The following is a 6,000-nucleotide window of genomic DNA, read 5'->3' on the forward strand; positions in this document are numbered from 1 at the left end:
TTGCCAGAAGAAAACATTTTAATAATAAATCTTGCATGCCAGTGAAGAGTTGGTGTCACAAAGTCCTTTTGTAGTCAGAAAAAACAGAATTTTGCATCCAGAATCACAAAAATTACAAACTTCCAGTACTCTCATACTCCCTACGTAAAGGCAAAAATCTCATCTGAGGGACACGTGCTGCTGTTGCACACCTTCTAGAGTGGAGCAGGCAAACAGGTCTGCAGCTGGAGGGGGACAATTTCCCTCTCTCCGCTGCTATCCTCAATATCAACAAAGGGAAGAAGTAGAAGAAGGATCCTGAACTTCTGTGTCACATTTGGCTTTCAGCTTAACTCTTTATTTCTCCCTTGTGTTGTTTGATTTGCCCTTCCTATCTTTCTCTTCTGCTTCATTCAGAACCACAGATTTTTCATGCCAGCATCTGTGAAATTTGCCCCCAAAACACTTCACTGTGGAGGACAGAGCAAATGGATAGAAACTGAAAAAGGGATTTTGAATCAAAATATGGAGTGTAACACAGATTCTTTAACTAAAGAGATTTGTAAAAAGGCTGTAGCTCTTAATTTAGTGAATATTGTAGCCTTTGGTAACACAAAGTCTAGTTTCCTCTGGGAAGGATGCATTTTATCCACAATTACAATGGAAATAATGATCTCTCATGTAAAGAGTGTGAGATCTGAGCATTCTTAAGCACCCTCATGCTGTGCAGATACGAAACTGGGGTCTGTCAGTCATTGTTGAATGTGGCAGCTTTCAGAGCAGTGACAAAGAGGTGGAAGGCTCTGTGTTTTGTTCCCAGACTCTCTGCTCCAGGGCCATAAAATGTTTACAAGCCCCAGAGCTGGCTCTGGATGCAGTGAAGTTTAGCTAGTTATGCTTGTCACCTACCGTTAAGGGTTTGGAGGCAGACAGGAGATGGGCTGGAGCTGTCACAGGCTTATGCTGCCTTAGGCAGGCCTTGTTAGCTTGATGCTTGATGTAGAATGGGGCTGTTAGAGCATTGCTGGCTGCTGCGGTTTCTGTCTGCTCCATCCTCTGCTGGAGCCCATCTGATCTCCCCATACTGGTTCACTGGCTGAATGATTGTCATGCCCCCTCCTGTTCCCCAGTGTCCCTTCAGACTTGGGAGGGACCATTTGGTAACAGCAGGAAAGAAAAGCTCCCTGTTGTCATTGATGTGGCAATGGACAGCAAGGCAGCATTGTGAATTCAGCTGTGAGCAGCAGGGCAGCTGGCTGCTTGTTGCCACAATGCACACTTTGTGGCTTCTTAGCCCAGGATTTTTGTTTGTTTGTTTGTTTTTCCCATCAGAATTGTTCAAAACCACACAGAACTGTATGTGAGGCTTGTACAGAGCAAGATGATCAGTCCCATGGCTGTGTTTATCAGCACGGTGCCAGGCCCCTTTCTGCCTTCACCCCGCTTTTGTCATTTTTCCTCCTCCATTTTTCCTTCCTTTCCTTCCTTTGCTCTCTCTCTAATAGCTTATTTAGTCGTTCCTGGTGTTAATCCCTGTCTCCTTGACTTCTCTTGCTATCTCTTACCCTCCCCAGCCAGGATCAGCACTTTCTGAGTCTGTGCGAAAGTGACAGTTCAACCTGACCTTTTATCATTTGTTTGTGACTCTTTGCTCTGGAGTCCCTCTAAATAACCTGCTGGCTCTCTCTTCCTTTCCCTCACTCCTTTCTTTCCCTCACCATCCAGCTCTCTTTCACTGAGTGTCACTGTCTTGCAATGGGTGGAACTGCATCCCCAGGAAGGTCCTGGCACCCACAAAACCCTTACTCAATTGGGGTGCAGGGGCAACCCTGGAAGTGCTGGTTACTGGGCACCCTTCATCTCACCACACCATATCCTTTAGGTTGGGCCGCCTTCTCCTCCAGGGCCACATCTGCTTTGCCCTGCCTTATGTCTGGGGGGGGGAGGAGGGACAAAGCAGGGGGAGAGGTGAGCAGACAGGCCAGGCTGCAGTTTGTAAGGCTGGTCCATGGTGCCACGAGGTCTCTCCTCACTAGATGTCACTGTGAGGCTGGGTTTTAGCTGCCTCAGGTGAGATAGGTGCTGAGGTGGGTGCTGAGCTCTAGGAAGGCCCTGCCAGGAACAGGACAAGGGCATAGAAGAAGTTCACAGGGCAAACGCTGTGTTGCTGTTGATTTTCCCCAACCTTGGCAAGATGCAAGAGGGCTTTTTGAAGCACAGCTCCATAATAACTCCTTTGAATGCCCCAGCCTGTACCTGTGTGTGAATCAATGTGAATCAGCCACCGTGACTTTCTCATCTCCTGCTGGTCGTGATATAGGTTTGGCAGCAAGTCCCTAGCTCACACTCAGCCCTGGATCACTGTTCACCGTCTCCATCTGCTGCCAGCCCTCCCTATGCACTTTGTAAGTCCTCCTCCCTGCCCTGGCTACAGCACAATTCCCTGCAGCAAATGGCTGTGCCCAGGCCGAACTGCAAGGAGAGGATATGGCACATGCTTTTATATCTTCTTTTATTTTTTTCTTTTTTCCTCTTTTCATTTTTTTAATTCTTTCTTTCCTTCCTTTTCTCTTGTTTGCCTTTTGTTGCCTTTTTTCTTCTCTTCTTGACTGCTCTCTCTTTGAACTCTTGCTTCTCCAACCGGGATCAATGATTTCTGGGTGGAAGAAAGCTCAGCCTGAGCTTATATGTCTTGTTCTTGACTGCCAGCACCTGAGTTCCTCTACATTATGAGGCCAACTCTTTTGTTGTTGTTGTTGTTGTCTTTCTCTCTACTTTTCTCTTACTCCTTTCCTTCTCCCCCTGGACTCAGCAAAATGTTAGAGTGGAAATACCAACCCTGCCCTTTCCTGCCTAGCATGGTTTAACCTCTCTGTCCCTGTTCCTCTACTATTTGTTGCTTTCCTTAATCTTTGTGTTGAGAACTGGACTTCGCAATGATATCTCTCTTCTCTTGCTATTGTAGGGGAAAGGAATCGGCTGATAAATGCCCCATGAACTGTGCTGTCAAATGGTCTTTAAGAAAATGGTAAGTTTGTTATTTTTAAGTGAATCATCTAAAAGCCAGGAGCATGGGAATGAGTGTTACTTGGAAAACAATCAGTGCCAGCAGAGCATTTTGGTTTGGTCCTGCACAGGAGTACAGCCTCCTGTAGGCACACCTACATTCTCCTAGGGACTCTGTGACTTTGATAGCTGTAATATCAGACTGCATGTATCTGTTTGCACATCCCTATGAATTTCTACCTCTATACATATGTATGGAAATCATGCTCTGATTGCACAGTGCATGAGTTCCCAACCTTGCATCCTCACTGACAGTTTACAGGCAGTTCACTGCAAGGTATTGGACTTGATGATCCTTATGAGTCCCTTCCAACTCAGAAAATTCTATATTCTATGGCTCTGTGCATAGGATTTGGATAGCTATAGGCAAATATGTGCATTTTTGTGTAACTGGGGTGTATACATTTACATAGACACATGAATCAGTGGTGTAGAGAATGTGGAAGAGATTGGTTACAAACTCTCAGAATATACAATCCATTTGGTATGAGCTACGGGGACTTACTTTTAATATCCCAGCACTGCCTTCTTACTTCTCCTAGCTCCATGGGTGCCACAAGCTTGTTGGGGCTTTGCTCTTCAAATGAACCCAAGTCCCCACAGCTTACATGTCTTGGATCCTTTGTCCCTCCCAGGCTCCTTCTAGTGGTTTTGCACCATACAGGGCCAGTTCAGCAGATGCTTTTTTGTACTCCAACCAACACTATTCAGCACTTTCCTGTTGGTGTTTCGGGTTTTGCTTCCACGTTCCAGACAAGTGGATGAGGCTGGGATGAATCCATTCCCTTCCCTTTTTAGCAGAGCTGCCTGCTGTCTCTGAGGGCTGGGCTGTTGCTGTCAGCCTCTCCCAGATGTGACTGCCCCCTCCCAAGCAGACATCATGTCACTTCCCAATTGAAAAACCAAATGAAATTTCCAGGCGGTTTGCAGTTTTTATGATGCACTTGTTTGCTTTTTCTCCCCTTCTTTCCTTTTTTTGTTTTTTAATTTATTTTTTGTTCTTTCTCTCTTCTGTCTCCAATTTACTCCTGCCAGCTGCCTGCTTTGAATTTAGTTTGTATCAAGGGCAGGAGAAATTCATTTTCTGCTTTCCTGTTTGGTGCAGAGTGGATTCTCCTCCCTCCGTTCTCCTTCCCTGCCTGTTTCTGGAGTAAAGGGAGATGCTTGGAAACATTTCCTTTTTTTTTTTTTAATCTCCTTATGCCCTCTCATAAATCCTTGGCCTCTCTGCTGGGACAGGTGCTAACACAGTACTCCTTTCCTGATCCAAGATCTTGGCTATGTTACAGACAACCAAGTGAGATCACATTTAATTACAAAAACACACAAAATATATATGTATTAGATCATTCAAAGTGGGATAGGTTTTGCATCTGCTCTGGGAAAACAGCTCTGCCACTGGGTAGCTGGGAGTTGTGACTCAGAGCATTTCTGGGTTCAGAGGCAGCCTGACCCACTGGGAGCTGGGAAGGAAAGCATGGCACGGCAGAACAGAGGCCAGGAGGTGGTGTGGTCCATTTGAGGTGGGCATCTGGAAAGTCTGTTGTTTCACTCTGGAAATTGTGCTGCGCATAGAAAAGTTCCCAGTTAGGCACAAAGGACCTGAAAGCAACTTCCCAACTCCTATAGTGCAGCAATGTGTATGGGCCTTATATGTGTCTATGTACCTATAATACTTTATGGTATAGCACATTTGTGAGATGTGGTGTTTGTGTTACCTTTTAGCGAGGAAGAATCTTTTATCTCAGCATTCTAATTATGTCCCATTAAAATGCAAATTTGAGTTTATGCATTGAAATTGTCAGTGCCATTGCCATGGCAACTGGAGCTTGAGGGTGGGGAACTGGGAAAGGTAGGACCATGCATCTCTCTTCATATCCCTCTTCATTGCCTCCAGGTGATGGAAATCACAGCGCTGTTCCCCATGCACCACGGCACCTTCCCACTAGTGAGTGTGGGGCATCACTGAGGTTCTCTTTAAGTTGTTATAATGGGGCAAGCTATTACAAGGACAGGCTGCTGGCCAGGTGCCAGGGAAGGGGAAGACCTAGTGTGCAGGTCTTTTTGAAGGAGGTGAAACTTTTTCCTTTTACCTATATCATGCTTCCTGTGACGTGGGAAGGAGGAAAAGAAGGTCCTTAATGACACCCACATACCTCCCCACTGAAAGCCCTTAGATGCTCTCCCACTTACTGGAAGATCTAACAACTGTCTATACTTTCAGAGTCACTGACCTCCAGGCAAACACCTGGTCTAGCTGTCTGTGTGCTCCCCTGGTCAACCATCCTTGGCACAGAGTAGCCTTCCCCACAGCGTATCTTTGGGGCCCTTCTTTTTCCAGTGCTTGTTTTACATATCCAGATGTGACTTAGTGCCTTCCTTCTTGGTTCATTCCTCCTCCCTTCAACAGATATAGCTGGTACTCCTGGAGCAGGTCTTCCTCCTGTTCCAGAGTTGAGTGAAGAGGTTTTAGGATGCAGGGTGGAAGCAGATGCTGAGGGAGATCAGAATGCAGAAAATTTTGCTGGGGAAAAATGTGTGTCTGTTTTGGCCGTTGACTGAAAATGTAACAGTTTTGATGATACATAAAGCATGATAAGTTAATTCCCAAACCATGCTGGCAGCTGGGCAGGGAAGATGGGACTGCAGTCTGTTTTCTGTCTTCCCAGCCCTGTTAAGAGGTTCACAAAATCCTCTGAGTCCTCATTCTGCTACTGCCAGAGGATTGCTAGAGGAGTCATCAGGAAAAGCTACAGGTAGTGAAGCACAGGTCTGGATTGCCCAGACATGAGTTGAGGCCTGAGCCGTTGGTGAAGATCTGCTAACATCAGCAAAAGATGGCTTTTGTCTCATTGATTCAGGGGAGACACAGAGATTCGCTGACCCCGTGCAGTCCCTCAGCATAGTCACATGCTCCTGTGATGCTTGCAAGCATCATCAACCTCACCTGACAGT

The sequence above is a fragment of the Tympanuchus pallidicinctus genome, unplaced genomic scaffold, assembly GCF_026119805.1.
Source record: "Tympanuchus pallidicinctus isolate F22 unplaced genomic scaffold, pur_lepc_1.0 scaffold8, whole genome shotgun sequence".
In the NCBI taxonomy this organism is placed as follows: Eukaryota; Metazoa; Chordata; class Aves; order Galliformes; family Phasianidae; genus Tympanuchus; species Tympanuchus pallidicinctus.